Raw genomic sequence first — 21,650 nt, forward strand, 5'->3', positions numbered from 1 at the left:
GGAAAAGCCTCAGACATTCAACACCAGCCTGTGAAAGCAGCTGGGAGGGAGGTTGTACCCCAGAAAGCCACAGGGTGGGAGCTGCCCAAGACCATGGGAACCCACCTCTTGCATCAGCATGTCCTGGATGTGAGACCTGGAGTCAAAGGAGATCATTTTGAAGCTTTAAAATGTGACTGCCCCACTAGATTTCGGACTTGCATGGGCCCTCTAACCCCTTTGTTTCGGTCAGTTTCTCCCATTTGGAATGGCTGTATTTACCGAATACCTGTACCCCCATTGTATCCAGAAAGTAAACTATCTTGCTTTTGATTTTACAGACTCTCAGGTGCAAGGGACTTCCCTTGTCTCAGATGAAACTTTGGACTGTAGACTTTTAGGTTAATGCTGAAATGAATTAAGTCTTTGGGGGACTGTTGGGAAGGCATGACTGGTTTTGAAATGTGAGGACGTGAGATTTGGAGGGGCCATAGCCAGAATGATAAGATTTATCTCTGTGCTCCCATCCAAATCTCAACTTGAACTGTGTTTCCCAGAATCCCCATGTGTTGTGGAAGTGACCCAGGGGAAGGTAATTGAATCATAGGTGCTGGTCTTTCCCATGCTATTCTCATGATAGTGAATAAGTCTCATGAGATCCAATGAGTTTACCAGAGTTTTCCACTTTTGCTTCTTCCTCATTTTCTCTTTCTGCCACCATGTAAGAAGTGCCTTTTACCTCCCACCACGATTCTGAGGCCTCTTCAGCCATGTGGAACTCTAAGTCCAGTTAAACCTCCTCTTCTTCATAGTATCAGGTATGTCTTTATCAGCAGAGAGAAAATGGACTAATACAGTCACTTAGCTAGAAATCCATAGTTTGAAGATAGAAACTCCTGTTTGCCTAATTTCAGAACTGCTTTCTTTTTATTTAATTATTTATTTTTGTATTGCATTTTAGGTTTTGGGGCACATGTGAAGAACATGCAGGATTGTTGCATAGGTACACATGTGGCAGTGTGATTTGCTGCCTTCCTCCCCTTCACCTATATCTGGCATTTCTCCCCATGCTCTCTCTTCCCAACTCCCCACCCCGCACTGTCCCTCCCCTATTTCCCCCCAACAGACCCCAGTGTATGGTGCTCCCCTCCCTGTGTCCATGTGTTCTCATTGTTCAACACCCGCCTATGAGTGAGAACATGTGGTGTTTGATTTTCCGTTCTTGTGTCAGTTTGCTGAGAATGATGGTTTCCAGAGAACCTGCTTTCTTAACTACTGTGCAACTACTACAGCCTCTCTGATATATAAATAAAACATTAGGACTTTTATCAACAGAATGCACAAAGTAATGCAATGAAGACATAAGTTCCAAAGAATCCAATGGGTATGAAAAAACTATTTTTCAATCTTACTAGTAAGGTTGAAATTAAACATTAAAATAGTAATGATTAACAAAGATTAGCTGCTTTTTAGCTTGAAGCGATAATATTTGTCCATTCTTGCTTTGGTTGCCTATGCTTTTGAGGCCCTACTCAAGAAATCTTTGCCCAGACTAATATCCTGGGGTGTTTTCCAAGTGTTTTCTTCTTGTAGTTTCATAGTTTCAGATGCTAGACTTAAGTCTTGAATCTATTTTGATTTTACTTTGGGGTATGGTGAGAGATATAGGTCTATTTTCATTCTTTTGCATATGGATAGCCAGTTTTCCTAGCACCATTTATTGAACAGACTGTCCTTTCTCTAATGTATGTTCTTGGCAACTTTGTTGAAAATCAGTTGACTGTAAGTGCATGGATTTATTTCTGGGTTCTCTGTTCTAATTCATTGATCTTTATGTCTGTTTTTATGCCAGTACCATGCTATTTTTGTTATATAGCATTGCATAATTTGAAGTCAGGCATGTGATTCCTCCAGTTTAATTCTTTTTGCTAGGATGGCTTTGGCTATTCTGTGTCTTTTGTGGTTCCATGTAAATTTTAGAATTTTTTCTTTCTTTATTTTAAAGGCAGCGTCTCACTTCAGTTGTCCTGGCTGGAGTGCAGAGGTACAATCTTGGCTTGCTGTAGCCTCAACCTCCCAGGCTCATGTGATTCTCCCATCTTGGCTTCCCAAGAAGCTGGGACTATAGGTGTATATTACCATGCCTGGCTGATTTTTTGTACTTTTTTCGTACAGATGGCATGTTGCCATGCTGCTTAGGCTAGTCTCAAACTCCTGAATTCAAGCAATCCACTCACCTCAGCCTCCCAAAGTGCTGGGATTACAGGTGTGAGCCACTGTACCTGGCCTATTTTTTCTATTTCTGTGAAGAATGTCATTGGTGTTTTGATAGCGATTGCATTGAATCTGAAGAATGGACATTTTAACAATATTGAATCTTCCAGTCCATGAATGTGGACTATTCCTTCTATTTTGTGTCTGTGTGTGTGTGTGTGTGTGTGTGTGTTCGTGTGTTCACTTCAATATCTTCCGTCAGTGATTTTTAGTTTTCATTGTACAGATTCTTCACTTCTTTGATTATGTTTCTTCCTGGGAATTTCATTTTATTTGTAGTTAAGTAAGATTTCTTTCTTGGTTTCTTTTTCAGATTGTTCATTATTGGCATATGGAAATGCTACTGATATAGCAAAGGACACAATCAATAAAGTGAAGAGATGATTGACAGAATTGGAGAAAATATTTGACAAGGGATTAATAATAAAAACATATAAGGAGCTCTAACAATTCCATATGGAAAAGAAAACAATTTGATTTAAAAATGGGCAAACAATTTGAATAGACATTTCTCAAAAGAAGACATCCAAATGGCCGAGTATATGAAAAATGCTCAGCATCACTAATCATCAGAGAAATGCAAATCAAAACCACAATGAGATATTATCTCACCCCAGTTTAAGTGGCTTTTATCCAAAAGACAGGGAATAATGAATACTAGCTAGGGTATGGAGAAAGGAAAACCCTCATACACTGCCGGTGAGATTGTAAATTAATATAGCCACTATGAAGGATGGAGGTTCCTCAAAAAACTAAAAATAGATCTACAACATGATCTGGTAATCACACTGCTGGGTATATCTTCAAAAGAAAAAAATTAGCATATCAAAAAGACATCTGGACTTCTATGTTTGTTGCAATGTTATTCACAGTAGCCAAGATTTGGAACCAACCTGGGTGTCAGTATCCTCCAATGGATGAGTGGATAAAGAAAATGTAGTACATATACACAACAGACGATTTAGCTATAAAAAGAATGAAATCCTGTCATTTGCAACAATATACGTGGAACTGGAGGATATTTTGTTAAGTGAAAATAAGCCAGGCACAGAAACACAAATATCGCATGTTCTCACTCGTATGTGGGAGCTAAAAAACAAACAAAAAACTCTCATGGAGATTCAGAGTAGAATAATAGTTCCTAGAGGCTGGGAAGGATAGTGGGTAGGAGGGAATAAAGTGAGGATAATTAATCAGTACAAAGATATAGTTAGATACAATGAATAAGACCTAGTGTTCAGAAATACATTAGGTTGACTACAGTTAAGAATATTTTGTATTTTAAAATAATGAAAAGAGTAGAATTGAAATGTTCCTAGCACAAAGAAATGATAAATGCTTAAGGTGATGGATACCTCAGTTACCTAATTTGATCATTACACATTGCATGCCTATATCAAAACATCACATGTACCCGAAAAATATATGCAACTATTTTGCACCCACAGTAATTTCAAATAAACCATTTTAAGAATAGAGATTTCTCCCTTTTTCAATTAGAGGGATTTATATATCATACTCAGTGCTGTTAAGGTTTAACATTGGTGGGCTTGTAAATTAGCACAAGCAGGTTAATATTCTAGTAGTGTGCCCTAAGACTCCTGGATTGGTTATTGACAGTAGAAGTCTGTTCTGATTGCCCTGTGTTCATACTAGGTGTTAAATATTTTTCATTCACCCCTAGATAGAAGACAACTGAGTGATATTTACTTAGAAGTAGAAATAGTCACATTGTAATACCTTGTAATTACATTTCTAGGGAAGCGATAAGCTTTTGGAACTAGAAATATACCTGATTTTATATCCGTAGCTTTATTCATATTAACAAATACTTAGAAATAATCTAATGTACAACAGTAGAATGGTTATATAAACAAAAAATCTATCATACAAATATTAGAAATGAAATAATCTTTATGAAAAACAGTAACATGAGGCATGCTTATATAAGTTAAATGAAAAGGAATTCTATATTTTATATATACTGTGATTGTGTTTGTTGTTGTTGGCTTTTGTTAATGGATGAACAAGTAATAGTTGGAGGGAAATACCCAAAAGTGTTCAGAGAGATTTATGTTAGTGTGATAGACATTTTTTTTCTGTTTTGTGATTTTCCACAATATATGCACACTTAACAACATGGAAAAATTATAAGAGAAAAATAGGTTATCTCTAAATGTTTGCTATAACTGTGCCTCTTCATAGATATGCAAAACTTTAAGTAAAAATCATTCCCAGAAAGTTCTGTATTAATGAAGGAAATAACTTATTTTTCCTGAAATACATATTGAAGGTTCGAAAACTCTACCTACGTGAGAGGAAGAGCCTATCAGTGCTGTTTACTAAATCCGCTCAGTGTTTCTAAGGGCAATCAATGGGAAAAAGCACTGCCAGATAAGGCACAGTATGCTAATAGAGGAAGTGGAAAGATTCATTTGCCAGAACATTGGTTTTGCATGGTAAGTGGGCTTGTGAAGATCACCATCTCAGTTAGTAACCCCACTGGGGTTTTATTATCTGACTTCGGAATATGTGATGTGATGATATGCCAGTTTAATGATGTTTAGTAGTGTGCAGACAGGGCATGGCTCCACAACCCTAGTTACAAAGTCTCCTGGTCCTAAAGAGTAGAAACTTATTTTGACATGGCCATGACCTTCAGCATGGGGTTCAGATTAAAAAATGCCTTTCTGCTTCTGACGTTTTCATCCTGGCATGAAGAGCCCAAAATGGGTGGTAAAACACCTAAAACAGGGAGAGTAGAAAATTAGGAATTTTCTAAAAGAAATTTTAAAAAGTTCTAAATTCTAAATTAATTCTAATTTAATTCTATTTTATAATTAAAATAATTTCTAGGGACTCTATTCCAGGGATTCTAAATTCTAGAATTTAGAGTTCTGAGTTCTAAATTTGGAATTTTCTAAAATTCTAAATTTTTCTAAAATTCTAATAATTTCTAAAAATTTTAGAATTCTAAATACTAGAATCTAAAAATTCTAAGTCTAAATCTAAAAATTCTTAAAATTTTCTAAATTATAAAATTTAATTTTCTAAAAGTAGGAATTTTCTAAATGCTATAAGCATTCCTGGAATGCTTACAGCTAGGTTTTGTTCATCTTAATTTAGCCTCTCTTTTCCTACTTGCTTTATTTGCTTCTTATATTAAGGACATATCTGTGTGTGTCTCAATTTCTTAGAAATTATGAAGCATACAGAGAGGAAAAAAGATAAAAATTTTGGTAGATTTCCCATTATTTGTTCATATCTCTATTGGCATTTTGGGCAAAGCCATTCAACAAGTCTCTAGGAAGTTTCAAACTTTCCCACATTTTCCTGTCTTCTTCTGAGCCCTCCAAACTATTCCAACCTCTGCTTGTTACCCAATTCCAAAGTCGATTTCACATTTTTGGGTGTCTTTTCAGCAATGCCCCACTCTGTTGGTGCCAATTTACTGTATTAGTCCATCTTCATGCCTGTGATAAAGACATACCCAAGACTAGGAAGAAAAAAAGGTTTAATTGGACTTACAGTTCCACATGGCTGTGGAGGCCTCAGAATCATCGTCGGGGTTGAAGCACTTTTTACATGGCAGTGGTGAGAAAATGATGAAGAAATAAAAGTGGGAACCTCTGATAAACCCATCAGATCTTGTGAGACTTATTCACTATCACAAAAATAGCACAGGAAAATTGGTCACTATGATTCAATTACCTCCCCCTGGGTCCCTCCCACACATGTGAATTCTGAGAGATTCAAGTTGAATTTCGGTAGGGACACAGCCAAACCACATCAGTGACATTGGGCAAGTTACCTTACCTCTTTACTTCTCAGAGTCTTCATATATAAAATGAGGATATTAACAGTACATAGCTTAAAGGTGTTTTAAAGAGGATGAAGATAATCCTGTAAAAGCTTAAAACAGTGGCTAGCATATAACAGATGTTAGCTATATGCTCCATTTGCATAAATTCTAGGTACTTAAAGAGTGTGAATGCTCAGAAATAAAAATAAAATCCTAAGCCCCACAACTGACTGAACAGAGCCCTTTTTGACCAAGAGGACCCCTGAGAAACCTTGAAAACTCAGTTCCTGGCCATGATGGGATGAGAAGTTGGACATGCCTCAAGATGCCCCTTTCTTATTAACCTTTAACCAGAATTATCTCCTAAGGAGTAAGCAGATGCCAATTCTGAAAAATAAGAAGCAAACAACTTTATCATCTTTAGCTAATCATCTGAGGCAACAACCAGACTTCTCCCTTTTTGCAGTTTTGACATAACAGCTCACCAGATTCATAACACACCCCTTCCTAAAATGTGACCACCATCTCTAGACCAGTTTTGGCTAACTCATAGAGAATGCACAGTGAAGGGGTTTTTGTCTTTTGCTTCACCTTTTGACATCAGAGGGCTGAAAATTCCACCCTTGTTTCATGCTAACACTGCTATTTTTTGAACATGCAACCCATGAAGAGACATGAAGCTCAATTGTGCATGTGCATGTTTCTCCTTTCATAAATACTTATGCCTCTTTCTATAGCTTTTTAAATACGTATAGTTGACAACCTTGCTCAGCGTCAATTCCTGTTCCTTCTACCCTTCCCTCAAAGTGTTTGCTCTTGGCTTCTGCCAAAGGCTACACTTCCTAGCCTGCAGAATGGCCAGTCTAAAACAATTTATGAAAAATAAAGCTCTCCTTTCCAAATTTATCAACCTGTGATTCTTCGGTTGGCAAAGCTAAATGAATTGGTTCTCTCAGGAATAAACAGATAGTAGGAGAAAAGCTTCAGGTTCAACATGGTGGAATTGGTTGATAGGCCAACATATAGGTATTCACATCACAGAGAAGTTGACAGCTCTTCTGTTTGTTTTGCCTTACCCTCACTTTGTCTTACCTCCATTCCTCTACCCCTACAATCTCAGGCTGCAAATGTACTGAAAAGAGTGTATAAGAAACAAAGGTTCTTTTTTCCTTTCAGACTATCCTGTCACTTAGGCACATTTCTCTTAAGCAAGAAGGAGATTGAAGAATATTTCTCTAGAGAAACTGAATAGCTTCAGAGAACACATCTCCAGAAACTGACTCTGGGAGACCCTGTCTTCAAAAAAGGCAGTTTTAGCTCCTCATGTCACTGGACAATGAAAACCATCTAGCACCACGCATAGGCCTAGGGCCACCAGACATTTGAGACCAATCTTTAATATGAAGGAGAGAGACCAACTGGCATTAAATTTAATACCAACTTGTTGGTATTAAAACAGAGCATACAAACATAATCCAAATAAGCAAATGTGTTTCGCTATCAGATGCTTTCAAAATATAAACAATTTTTTTTAAAATTCTAAATCCAAATGTTTTTAACTTATCAATTAACTACAATAAATTAATACAATTTATTTACTCTATGTGACTCAACTTAATGCTTTTACTTGAATATAGGTCTTAGGATAAGCCTCTCTTCAATGAAAAACTATTAAAATAAACTTTGTACTTTTTTCTGAAAAATAAAAGTTCATTGTCAGATGACGTTATAACTGTTCCTTTTGGAAGATTAAATTATTTCAGCAAAACTAGAGATTTTGTTTACTTTGGCAAACTGGGGTAAAACAAGCAATCTTCAAAGGTGCTCAGAATAAATGTTTTGTGGACGAAACTGAGAGATGTTTGTATCAATTGATTACAGAGGTCAAGTACTAGATACTAAGGGGAAAAACAAAAAAGTTATGAACATCTGCACAGATGTCTTTTCAAAATAATTTCATTTATGAAGAAGAAAAGTTGAAAAATCAAAAACAGGAAGACACTTTTAATTTTTAGTACATTATTATTTATGTCCCAAACCACAGGAATATAGTTCAGCTTCCTTTTGCTGGACCGGAATACATATGAAGATGTTATTTTAGGTTATCCACTCTGAACAACGCATTCTCAGAACTTAACATGATAACTACCTCCTTAACAATACCATGTTTCATTTTCAAACTTCAAGCCAGAGTTTAGCCTTTCAATGAAGTTTTTTTGGAAATTAGAGAAATCCTAAAATTGTGGTTTCGTGATGTTCTGTTCTATGCTCAAAGCTGGAGCTGAACTGCAGAATTTCAATGAGCTGTGAAGTATCTTGTAAGTAATTTATCAACAATAATAATTAAAATCTCAATGTGGGATTAGGAAAAAAGTGAGATGATATAAAAATCATCTAGGCTTTTAAAAAGGAGTTTTCTTCCCCCAATGCAAGAATCTAGTTCAACATTGTAGATTTCCCCCACACATTATAACCTCTTGTTCTCCAAACCCAAGACACAGAAAAGTAATCTTAAAAGATAATTGCACAAGGATGATTAAACACAAGAGTGGATAGGAAATTTCAACACATTTTTTGAACATTTCAACAAGCTTAGGATGCTAAAATTCCATTGAGGAGAAGAGCAATGAGAAGCAGGGAGCTCCATCTCCAGAGAACCCCAGAAAGGCTTAGGATTTGGACATATCTGTTTCTATAGAAGGTGTCAATACACTGTGGGAATAGAAACAGGGGACTTGCTTGAACACATACAGAGCAGCTTGACTCCCCACACAACCTTTTATTCATTTTTTAAGTCCCACAGACTCCACATTGCAGCCATACCCACCTGCACATATACACATAAACTGGAGATTTGTTCTTTGGCAGAATTGAATGGAAATGGCTCTGATCTCAAGACACTGTACCCAGCAAAGGGCAAGGGTAGGCCATGGGAAGGGAAATAGGAAGACTCAACATACACAAACTGAACTCTGGACCCTCCTCTCATTTTAGCAGATGGCAATTTCTTCCATGAAAATAATCCACAACCCTGGGAGTCCTCCTTGATGCCTCTCTTTCTCCTATACTTCACACTCATTTTATCAGGAAATCTTGATAAAGTAAATTCAGAATCTGACTACTTCTCACAACCTTTATTGCCGCCACCCTGGTGCAAGCCACCGTCTGGTTTTTTCCTGGATTACTGAAAAAGCCACCTAACTGGTCTCCCTGATTCTAATGTTGCTTCCTACAGTCTATTGTCAACATGGGTACCAAGTAATTCTTTGAAATCTGAGGTCAGAGCCTATCATGCTTCCACTTCAAAGCATATAATAGCACCATGCTGTCTTCAGTAAAAGCCTTCCCATCACTCACAAGATCTTCCTCTCACTTCTCCATCCTCCTCTCCCCTTCTTTCCTCCTCAATTACTGTCCAACTACTGTTTGCCTTTTTTGCTGTTCCGCCAACATAACAAATCTGCTTCCACCTCAGGGCCTTTGTATTCACCATTCCTATTCCTCTGACTCAATTGCTCTAACTCTCTTCCTTTCATCAAGTCTTTTTGTTCAAAAATTAGTTTCTTAATAAGGTCTATACTGACCATCCTATTTAAAGTTGCAACCATGTAACACTCCTAATCTCCCTTAGTCTGCACTATTATTTTTCTTTTTCTATAAAACTTATCACCTACTAGGATACTATTTAATTTTCTTATTTCTTGTATCTACTGCTTATTGTCTGTCTCCAGGTCTTTAGACTCTAAGCTCCATGAGGACAGGGATCCTTCCCTATTTTGTTTACTGAAGGATTCAAAGTGCGTAAAATAGTGCCTGACACATAATACGTATTCAGCAAGTATTTGCTAATGAAATAATGAACGATGTAGTGAAAGTCTATATACTGAACGGAAAGGCTGACTTTCCCTATCCTGGTTTGCTCACAAAATTCTAGCAGACTGCTATATATCCCAGACAGAGGTGAGAGGAGTTTCTCCTTGGAAACTAAACAATTCAGAGAGAAGACTTCTGGCAAAAGATATTTGAAGGAAAGAGCAGCTCATACATGTCCTGATGACCATTGCGTGAAGGACACTAGTCAACCTATCCCTGCTAGACTTGCTCCCCACCTTGACACACAAAACTTCTAACTGGCCATGTAGAACATGTTCTTATAATGAATAGTAGCTAAGAATCACTGGTTATTGAAGAAAACCTCCAACATGAAAGAAAAAACAACAACAATTGAACAGCAAAGAGAAACTAAGAGGAAATAGAAAATGTGAGAAGCAAAAGTTAATGTTTTAACTCTTCAATTAATATTGCTATGGAGATAAGAAATAATATTGTGAACATAAAACAAGAATGAAAATAGAAACAATAGAAAATCAAGATTAAGCTCTTGGAAATTAAACATATAGTAGCTGAAATAAAATATTTAGTGTAAAAGTTTAGACATTAAAATCAAATAAATCTCTTAAAAGAGAAACAAGGTGTTTGAAGAGATAGAAAATTAGATAAGAAAATTAGAGGATTAGAAAGAGAATTGAGAAAATAAAAGAGACAATTATTGACACATTCATATAAATCTAGATTGAAAGCACATATTGTATGACCAGCATAATCAATTGGAACACAACAACAACAACTCAAGGCCTACACCAAGGCATTTCACTGTGAATTTCAGAGCACCAAAAATAGACCATCTTCAAAAGGACCCAGAGAAAGAACAAAATAAACAAGAATCAGAATGGCATCAGACTTACCATAATATTGCTAGAAGACAATAAAATTCAGCAGTTCCTTCAAAATTCATAGTGAAAATTATTTTCAAGCTAGAATTCTATATCCAACTAAAGTATCAATCAAGTATGATAGCAAGGTAAATATCTGAAACTTACAGATATGTAAGGACTAAAAAATTTGCTTTCTATGTCTTCTTTCTTAGAAAGCCAGTGAAAAATTCTTTCTTAGAAAGCCAGTGAAAAATGTGCTTCTCCATACACTGCAGAAAAGCAAAGACATGGGACTCAGGAAACAAGGGATCCAACATCCTGGGGGTGAGGCCGTGCAGCCCACCTAAAGAGAAACCAGCCCAGCAGTGTGGAAAGCTGTGTCAGCTGCAGGCGACATGAGAGGTGGGGTGACAGCAGGATTATCCAATGCATTCTATCCTTTAACAAACATTGCTGCGAGTTTGACAACTCTACTGGACCTTTTTAAGAAAATTGCAAAGAATACTTGGAAATAAATTAAAACAAGAAAATGATGCAAACAAGCCAACATTAACTCAGGAAGAAGAAAAAATGTATCTAAAAACAGAAATATATTCGTGGCTTGTCAGTGAACAATGAAGGTACCCATACATCACTACAGTTTTAACCTAAACTGTGGCATAATCATATGAGGTGGATGGGAAGAAAGGGACTTTAAAAGGGTGGTGCAGAAGAGAGCTTAATTCACCATTTGATGTAACAGAATTTCAAAAGGTACTTTCTAAAATGGACAAATAAAAAATAGCAGTCTATGCCTAGTATTTAGACATATGGAAGCATAGTGAGAACAAACAACTAAAACAGCCTTGGGGAGGGTGTGTAGAGGGGGTCTGGTAAAAAAAATGCTAAAAAAGTATTTGATTTTTAAAAATTATGTATACACATTAGCAAAAATATAAATTATTCTCGAAGTTAAATGAGTACACAAATCTATGGAAGTGATGCATGCTTATTAAGAAAATAGCAGAAAATCTGGGATTGGGGAAATAAAGCATAGCATCACAACCCCAAACAATCACGGTAACAGTTTGTTGTATTTACTTCATCTTTAACTTAAAAACAGATTTTTAAAAATGTAACTAGATTTTATATACAATTTAAATCCTATTTTTTTTAACAACCCCAATCATTGTAAGAGTTTGTTGTATTTACGTCATCTTTGAGTTTAAAAAAGCACTGTAACTGGATTTTATATACAATTTAAATCCTGCTTTTTTTTTTAACAGTGTCATTCCAAAAAACGGCTTTCCTCAAGTATTTTAATAGCTTTGTAACAGTCCTCTGATCTCCATTCTAAGTCCAACAAGAACGTATCATCCCCACTGATTCTTAGTACTCACATGGACAGCAGAGGTATCTCCAAACAAGAGATCACTGGGATGTAGGGGTAGATCCTTTTAAACAAATTAAAATCTTCCATCAGGGAAAAAGCCACTTGAAAACTAAACACAAACTAGCGCCAGTAAAAAGGGAAACTTACTGGCTCATGACACTGAAAAGCACAGGGTATCATTTCAGACATTGCTAGGTCCAGGATGTAATGTCACCAGAACCCAATTTCTTTCTTTCTCCATCCTCAGTAACACCTGCTCTGTCAGTCTGTGCTCGGTTGGCTCCTCCTCATAGTCACAAGATGGCTGTGGCAGTTTCAGCCTTACTTCTTCCCACGGAGGTCTCTTTTTCCCACCTCCTCAAAAGTCCTGTTAGTCACTGATTGGGCTAACTTGGGACATCAGCCAATCTGAGCACCTGTTACTCTGGCCGGTGATGTAGTATTTTGATTGGCCAGGATGGGTCACATGATGCACTGCGCCTCCTCCTGGAGCCGCATCTGGACCCTATGGACTGAGAGAGCAGGTGGGAGAGGGTCTTTAAATGAAAATCTGGAGGCATTTCTGGAAAACAGGGAATGGATGCTGGGTAAGCAAACAACAAATATCTGCTACAAACTTTTGTTTTATTGTAAAATTCAAATTGAGAAGTAGGAAGACACAAAAATCAGCCATAACGTTTCAGGGTGCTTCCTCAGTTGCTTACCATCCTCTGCATACCGCCCCACACCTCTCATCTGTGGATGCCTCCTAACACTGGGCAAGGCCACAACGCACTGTGAATCCAACTGCTAGCTGTCTCCACATCTGCCCAGGGTGCCAGAAGGTATGTTGGTAACACTATAAATTCATGGTGACCAGCCCCTGCTGTGCCTCCATAGTCCTACCCCTTTTCTCTAATGTCTTGCTTTTTCACTATCTACCACAACTACTTTCACACCTTCACCACCTTTCTCACTTATAATTTCCTCCTCCTTCCCCCTTACCTCCTACTTCACAGAGAACATAGAACTCAGTAACTGGGAAGCACTTCAGCTTTCCGTACCAGACCTAGCTGCATCCACACCCATCTTCTCTTCTCTCTGGACACAACAAATAACATGTGCTTCTTGTCTAAGGTCAGTTCATTCACTTAGGCTCTGAATCTTATTCTCTCACATTTTCTTGGAAATCTTTTGCTATTAATCTCACTCTTTCTCACTTTTACTCCTACTCTCTTTCCCCTCCTTTTCTGCCACTCTCTTCTCATTTAAACATGCTGACATCTGTAGGTTTGTTTTGTTTTTTTTGAGATGAGGTTTCACTCTGTCGCTTAGGCTGGAGTGCAATGGCATGATCTTGGCTCACTGCAACCTCCACCACCCGGGTCAAGCAATTCTCTTGCCTCAGCCTCCCAAACATGCTTCCTTGATCTCCTATGCATGTCCATCTATTATTCTATCTCCTCTATAGCAAAACTTCTTTAAAGAGTATGTGCTTTTATTGTCTCTATTTTCTCACCTGTTACTCTTCAAATTATCCCCATTGAAATTCCAAACCTATCATCTCTTGAAATGTCTCACTCTAAGGTCACGATAATGTCCATGTGGCTAAAGCCGAAGTTCCCACCTTACTTGGCCTCTGCAGCATTCATCACAATGAATGCTTCTGTTTGACTTCTGAGATCATCTCCCCGTGGTTTATTCTCTCCTCTCTGACCCATCTTTTCAGATATGTTTGTTTGCCTTTTCTTCCACCCAAACATTAAATAAAGGAGTTCTTCAAGGCTTGGTCTTGGGACATATTCTCATCTGACTCTATGCTCTTTCCCTGTCCCATAGGTTTGGATATTACACATATGCTGATGAATCCTACATTTTTATGTCTGCAACCTTAACCCCTGTGTCCACTGGCTCCTTGGCATTGGTCCTGACTGTGTCACAGGCTCCTCAGTCTGAATTGCACTCAATTCTTTCAACCTCTCACCCCGCAATATCTTCTGCTCTTCCAATTCTTTCAATGTTTTCTCTCTTGGGAAATGGTATCTCCCTTCCCATTCCCAATTGCTCAAGCCAGAAAGTTGGGAGTTTGCCATGTTTCCTCCCTGTTCTTCACTCCTCACATGAAATCAATTGCCAAGTTTATCAGTTTTACTTCCAAAATACTTCTTTAATATTATCCCTCCTCAGGGCCTCAACACCCCTCCTCTGCCAGTCTAACATCACCCCTGACGTGGTGCACTGCAAAAGGCTCTTAACTTTTCTCCTGATATGGGATTGCTTATTGTGAGGCCCATCTTATGCACAGGACCGTTTACTCCATGAAAGCAAAGATAAGAGCTGTCCTATTCATCACTTTATTTACTGTTCCTGTTACACTGCTTGGCATACTATATGCCTAATAAATCTTTGATAAAATTTGGGAAAGAATATAAGATTCCTGAATTCCAGTTAACTACAATATCACTTTGGGTAAACATATCTTCTACTCCGCCCCAAATACAAAAGCAAGAAAAAAAATCTTCCCAATAATGAGAGCAAAGATGTCACAAATTTATGTACTTTGCATCACAGCAGTCTTATGAAGATATCTTCAGAAACTTGGAGCACAGGAGGGAATGTTTGTGAATGGGGAAATCATGTTACTTGCGCCTGTCACACAGCTGGTTGGTGGAAGAATAATATCTAGAACTCCAGGCTTCTGGCTCCCATTCCAGTCCCTTTTTCCCTCATTGCCACAGATAGGACATATTAATGGAGCAGTATACATAAAATTAATCTTACTGCCTAAGAACCTTATTTATTTAGCTTCCCCTGGAATTACCAATATATGTAGTAGAAGAGCATATATATTACTATCTCATGTGGAGTTCTTACTATGTCCTATTCAACTTAGGAAGCACTTTTATGTATATGCACTTCATTTATTCGTTATAACACTTCTATAGGCCTTTGTTTTTATCTCCATTGTACAAGAATGGAAACTGGGGCTCAATGAGCTTTAGCAATTTGCTCAAAAATACAGAGCTGAGAAAAGGCGGAGTCAGGATTTAAAGTCCATCCTACCCCTATCACTTAGCATGCATCTCTTAAGAACCATTCTGTTTATTTACTAATGTTTGAAAATGGCATTTAAATGAAGCAAAACGAAATATTTAAAGTGCGTGGAATATGCTCTTTTTTTAAAAAAAAAAGGGGGAGACTTTTTGATATCTTCAAGTCTTTCATTATTCTTATTGACCTTCTTGAACTGACTTCCTCTTTTTCTTGAAGTTACCTAATTTCAGGCTCTGCCTCAGCCATTCTCCTTCATCTGCAGTTACACTATCAGTTCCACTTTCTCATAATGGCAGTATTCTAGGTTTGTTTTGTATCACGCAGTTAATCCAATGGGGCAGTTTAAAGCATTCTGTATTACCAAAGAAGTCATGAAAGACAAATGTTGTGTTTCATGGCCTTAATAAAAGGAACATAAATCCTTAAACCACCAAAGCCTGGATAGTAAATGGTAGCAGCTTGGGATATGTAAAAGGGAAAGTTAAATTTTGCATGTTTTCCATGGAAGTTTTAGAAAATCACCTCAATCAGACAACTCATGCAGTCTACGGAAACATTGCAGTGTTATTACTGATTTCATTTGTGCTGGCCTGTGCCATCTTGCTTAATTCTACCTAGCAGTAGCCAGCTAGTCTGGCATCATCTCATTCCAACAGGGCCATTCCCTTCCATTTATTAGTATGTTTACCAATAGTCACTTGGGGAACTGTTTCTCTTTCTGTCCCTCCAGGGTTCAACATTAAAGTTATGAAGAAAGCAGCAGCTAGTTCAGCTGGGTCATCATAAAAGTCCAGGAGAAGCAATGTGAAAAGAAAACTAAATGACAAAACAAAGGAAATAATCTTCCAGCAGAGAGATCCTGGTGAAAAGCAGTTTGATCCACTGGCCAATGATGTAGCTTGGGGAAAATTGTGCCATGAGTATTTGCTAACTACTGAATTTAATTAAAGTAGCTTTGTTGACCAAAACCACAATCCACTATTAAAGGTTTCTGTGAAAACCACTGGGAATGAGATCTGTATTTTGTAATAACCATGAAACTATAAGTACCTTCATGGGAAAAGGATAGCTGCTGCCTTTTTTGCAACAGTGAGGTCCCTCTACTTGCTCTGTCAAGGCAATTTACTTCAATTAGAATTGGAATTTCATTTGGGTTTCTTTAGACACAATTATCTATTCAGAAATATTTATTATATATATGCCAGATTCTAGGTTGGGGAAGTCAAGACATGTGCACAAGTAATTATAATACATGATTAATGCAATTGTGATCAGAAGACTATGAGTTATATTTAATACCAAAGAAGTATAAAGCACTCTGTGGACAGGAACCTTCACTGGCTATCGGTCAGGTGCCAGGAGAGGCCTAACTGCATAATAATTCAGCAAATAGACTTGGGAACCAGGCAGACCTGGATTCAACCTGTCTTTGCCATTAATCAGTTGTGTTGTCTGGAATAGGTTTATTGCCTTCTCAAAGATATAATTTCCTCATTCATAAAAGGTAGACAAAATGCTACTTACTTCATAGGATGCTTATGAAGATTGACTGAAATAATCTAGATTAAGAGTTTCACATAATACCTTGTCCACAGCAGTGCTAAAGACATAGTCCTACTAGTGTTATTGAGCTTGATCTATCTGTTAGGATTATCTGGTTTAATCAATAGAGACTGACTTTGGCTAATATAAACAAACAAACAAATAAAAAGGAATTGATTGGTACTGTCAACCTAATAACAGAGAGGGGATTTTTAATAGAAAAGATATTTATTTGGGAATAGAGCATTGTAGTGGGAATATGCATGCCATAGGAACTTTGTTCATATTTAGAGGGGTAAAGGAAGACAAAGCTTTTTAAAGGAAAAATGAGAAGGGTTACATAATTGTTTTAAAATCATTATCTTTGTCTATGAAGATCGATAACAAAGGTGATGCCAGTCTGAGGTTGGACAAGAAGTTGCTGGGCAGATATCCTTGTAGATGTATGTAAAATTAATGGGGAGTCTCTTTGGGAGACCACTGTGACCATTTTTCAATTCTGTATTGCTTGTCTCAGATTTGCAATCCAGGGAAAAAGTACAAGATTGACGTACATCTTTAACACATAATTGGCCACACCCACCCCTTGGACATGGGAAGGAAGGGGCAAAAAATCAGAGAAATCTTCTTGAAAGCTATGGTATTTTCTGATCAAGGGAAAGGGAAGAGGGTTAAGGAGTCTAATGCCGAGGAGGCAAAAGTAAACAGGCAGCATCACTGCAAAAGTGAGCAGGAAAAATTAAGGAAGGTGAGCACCATTTGGAAAATTCATCAGGGAAGAGGATCTGTGCTGAGTAGGACGAGAGGGGCCGAATTTTCCAGGGGTACCTGGAAAGCTAACAAGAGTTGTTCAGAGATGGAGTAATAGCAAGTTAGAAGCCACTGAGGAAATCTGAGAAAGACTAAATGGAAGTGAAAATATATTTCTCATATAGAGTTGGGCAGGACTGCAATGTGATCTGGAAAAATAAAAAGCAGATTTGACTCCAGAATTCTGTGTGAGATTTGACTGCAGAATTCTGTGTGTAGCTAGACTGAGGCGGCTACATCAGGAAAGGAGAAGATGACCTAGGTAAGAGAGATGCTGCCTTCTTTTAGAGGAAAATAATTTTATAAAAGGCAACAGCATAGATAGAATTAAAAGCTCAAACAATAACAAGTGTTGGAGAAGATGTGGAGAAATTGGAACCCTCATACACTGTTCATGGGAATGTAAAATTGTGCAGCTACTTTGAAAACAGGTAGCTGTTCAAATGATTAGAGTTACCATATGACCCAGCAATTCCACTTCTAGGTCTGTGTGCAAGAAAAATGAAAACATAAATCCACACACAAATTTGTACACCAATGTTTATAGCAGCATCATTCATGATAGCCAAAAAGTGGAAACAACCCAAATGTCCATCAACTGATGCATGAATAAACAAAATGTGGTATATACATACAATGGAATATTATTTGGACATAAAAAGAAATTAGTACTGATATGTGCTATAACATAGATGAACCTCAAAAACATTAGGCCAAGTGAAAGATGCCAGTTATGAAAGACCACATATTGCATAATTATATTCATATGAAAATCCAGAACAGGCAAATGATAGATACAGCATATAGGTTAGCTGTTGCTTAGGGCTGGGGTAGAGGGCACAGGAGAGCATGAAGCTAAAAATATGGAGGTTTTTTTTTTGAGGTGATGAAAATGTTCTAAAATTGTCTATGGTGATGGTTGCACACATCTGTGATTACACTAAAAATTATTAAATTGTATAACTTAAATGGGTAAATTGTAGGATATATAAATTATATCTCAATGAAGTTTTTTTTTAAGTCAACAGGGCTGGGCACAGTGGCTCACATCTGTAGTCCCAGCACTTTGGGAGGCTGAGAAGGAAGGACAACTTGAGCCCAGGAGTTTGAGACCAGCATGGGAAATATAATGAGATCTTGTCTTCGCAAAACATTTAAAAATTAGCTGGGCATGGTGGTGTGTGTCTGTAATCTCAGCTACTTGGGAGGCTGAGGCAGGAGGATCTCGAGCTGTGATCACTGTGATTACAATGAGCTATAATCACGCTGTTGCATTCCAACATGGATGAGAGCAAGATTCTGTCTCAAAAAAAAAAAAAAAAATTAACAAGGTGTAGCAGTTTGGTGCAATGGGAAAAGAAGTAAAGAGTCCAAGCTATTTCCAAGGCAACCTATTTGGACCAGTGGGAAAAGGTAGCTTTAAATGTGTTGTCTCTGCAGTGATGGTGAAGGAGACATATTGTTTAGTGAAGTGATCAGAAAACAGTGGCGTGAGACTGCTCTTCCTACAGAAGGCCTGCTGGGGTCCCTGCTCCTTGGGGACCTGGGCTTGTTTCAGAATGACAGAACATATCAGGGACCAGATTTCAGAGGCTACAACCCCACAGAAGTTTAGATGTAGACAGAGAGCTTCCACTTTCCCAAGAAGACTAAATGGCAGGTTATTTAAAATATGATGTTTTTGTTGCTGCAGACTTTCATGAATTTTGTCTGTTGAATGCAGATCCTAGCTGGCTCTCCTCAATATATGCATTTCCACTGAGTTAACCCCCTGTGCTGCACATAAGCTCTACTCAATAATTCTTGTAGTAATTTCAGATGTAGATTTTCACGTTTACTATTTTACCAAATGTTTGAAATACAAAGACAGTTCATACCATCAGCCCAGGCCTGCCCAACCCCATCAGCATCGCCCTACAACTCTGCACAGACATTTAGCTTGCTTTTTTTGTGACTTTGCATGATCTGTACAATTGTTTTTGTTGATTCTAACACATTTATATTTGTGGAACAATATCACACATATTGGATGACTTCATCCTGTGTGTTTCTGGCATTTCTAGCTTTCTTCTATCTGGTTTTCCTTCTTGGTGACAAAAATCCAAGGGAAGCTAATAACCAACGGTGCCTAAAGAAAAAGGTGGGAAGCCCCACTTGGCGATATGAAGATGCTTGTTAAATCCGGTCACTAACCAATCTCTACATATTGTATAAACTTTGGAACCACACATCTATGTCATATTGGGTCTGACATAAGAAATGCTACAGTGATTTTTTTCCTACTATAGTTGTGCTCCTTGATAAAAAATAATCACCTTTCTCTCTATTGAGGAATCAAGTAAATCTGCACAGTAATGAATCTTTCAAGGGCTGATCCTGGCACTTGATAAACATTGTCTTGTTTAATTCTCAGAGAAGAGGAAACCATCCCAGAAAAGCAAAACAAGTTGCCCAAGGTCACTCAGCCAGGTTTTGAAACCAGGTCTTTCTGTTTACAAAGATGAAAAGGCTACATACTGTCATTCCAATCTGATGACATCCTGGAAGAGGCAAAACCATGAAGACAGTAAAAACATCAGTGGTTTATAGGGGCTGTGGGAGGGACAGATGAATAGGTGGAGCACAGATGATGTTTAGGGCAGTGAAACAACTCTGTATGACATTATATTGGTGGACACACAGCATTATACATTTGTCTAAGCCCACACTTGGTATGGAACAGACCATACCAAATGTGAACCCTGATATAAACTACGAACTCTGGATGATCATAATGTGTCAGTGTTAGGTTCATAATGAGAGAGGTTACAAATGTGTCGAGGTAGGGGTATATGGAAAATCTCTGTACCTTCTGCTCAATTTTGCTATGAACCTGAAATTGTTCCAAAAAATAAAATCTATTTTAAAAAAAAGACTGGGCTGGTAGCTGATATATTACAATGGCTTCAATTGCTTAACACTTCCATTCACTTCCTTCATTTGGAAGACAATGCTCATTTAAGAGGAAATATAATCCATATGTTTCTAGTTCCCTTATACTTAAATCATCAACAATATGTTCTTTTGCAATGGGTACTAGATGTACAAATGTTTCTGGAGACTTTTTTTTCCCATGAGGGCAGGAAGCTGCATTTGGACAAGCATAATCGCCAGAAGTTCACAACTTGAAAATTCAAGCCCATAAGGTTTAAATTCCAAATTTGCCCGATCCTTATTCTGAAAAGACCCCAAAGAGCAATAATAACAAAGAACTGGCAAGTATTCATACATGACAGCTGAGAAAGAGGGGTGGGGGTGGAATGAGAGAAGAGGACAATGACTGATGTGGACACCATGGGGAAGCCAGGCTCTGCAGGGTCCTTTGACAATCCACGAGGCATGATGTCCTTCGAGTCCGATGTTCTTGTTGTGGAGTTAGCAGGGGCAGTAGCAGCCAGAACACCCCAGGCACCATGAGGGAATTCTTGTTGGAAACGGAACTAGACTTAGAGACGTATTTTATATAACACTGAAAAATCTGCAGCTCAACCCTAAGGCTCTTACTTGTTCAAATGTTACATATAAAGGTCTTTACTTTTGCTAGCCTATGACAGAACTTCAGTCTGGGATATAGGTAAAAGAGTATGGAAAGCTTATTTTTTATAGTCAGTGGATTAAACAGTAACTCTCTTGATTATACCGATATAATGTAGTAACTACTATGTTTATTTTGATCCTGATTTAGAAAAGACTGAGGATTTTCTAAACATCATCAAATGGAAATTAAATTTTATTAGCTTGAAAAAATCAAGAGTAAATAAATTGTTCTTAAAATCACTGAAATGTAAATATATCCTATCATTAATTGCGGATATAAAGAATAAAGACTAAGTATGTATGAAATCTGACCAAGTGGGCATGCTCCTGGAGAAAAATTGAAATTACATGAATCCTAATTAAAGGAATCATGTTAAAGGATTAGTTGTGGAAGTAACAATAAAAACATCTATGATGGGATTCTGCTGTGACATCATGAGCCTCACAGAGACACAGGCAACATAAGTGAACATGAAATTACTGTGGCCTAGACAAATTCTACATGGGGCAGTATGCCCTGAGTCTTATATTACTCGCATATATTGTT

The 21,650-nt window shown here is 37.6% G+C and overlaps 2 long non-coding RNA genes across 7 annotated transcripts in view; one reads left to right on the top strand and one right to left on the bottom strand.

Moving 5' to 3' along the window:
- LOC128931336 (uncharacterized) overlaps positions 1-4,488 on the top strand; it is a 31,768-nt gene extending 27,280 nt beyond the window's left edge. Inside the window, exons 2-4 of the long non-coding RNA XR_008479593.2 lie at positions 706-797; positions 941-982; positions 2,567-4,488. This is a non-coding gene — a long non-coding RNA (uncharacterized LOC128931336). The remainder of the gene's footprint in view (positions 1-705; positions 798-940; positions 983-2,566) is intronic.
- The window catches only part of LOC118151415 (uncharacterized), a 65,002-nt gene that overhangs the window by 22,669 nt on the left and 20,683 nt on the right, over positions 1-21,650 (bottom strand). For 2 of the 6 annotated variants that reach the window (XR_013532133.1, XR_013532134.1), the window contains exon 1: positions 12,150-12,475. The exons of 1 other annotated variant lie outside the window; for it this stretch is intronic. This is a non-coding gene — a long non-coding RNA (uncharacterized LOC118151415). Of the gene's footprint in view, positions 1-4,049; positions 4,999-5,781; positions 5,918-12,149; positions 12,476-21,650 lie in introns of those variants that run through there. 3 more of the 6 variants (XR_004739688.3, XR_013532136.1, XR_013532137.1) reach the window with 3 other exon arrangements.

This window comes from Callithrix jacchus, chromosome 2, assembly GCF_049354715.1.
Source record: "Callithrix jacchus isolate 240 chromosome 2, calJac240_pri, whole genome shotgun sequence".
NCBI lineage: Eukaryota > Metazoa > Chordata > Mammalia > Primates > Cebidae > Callithrix > Callithrix jacchus.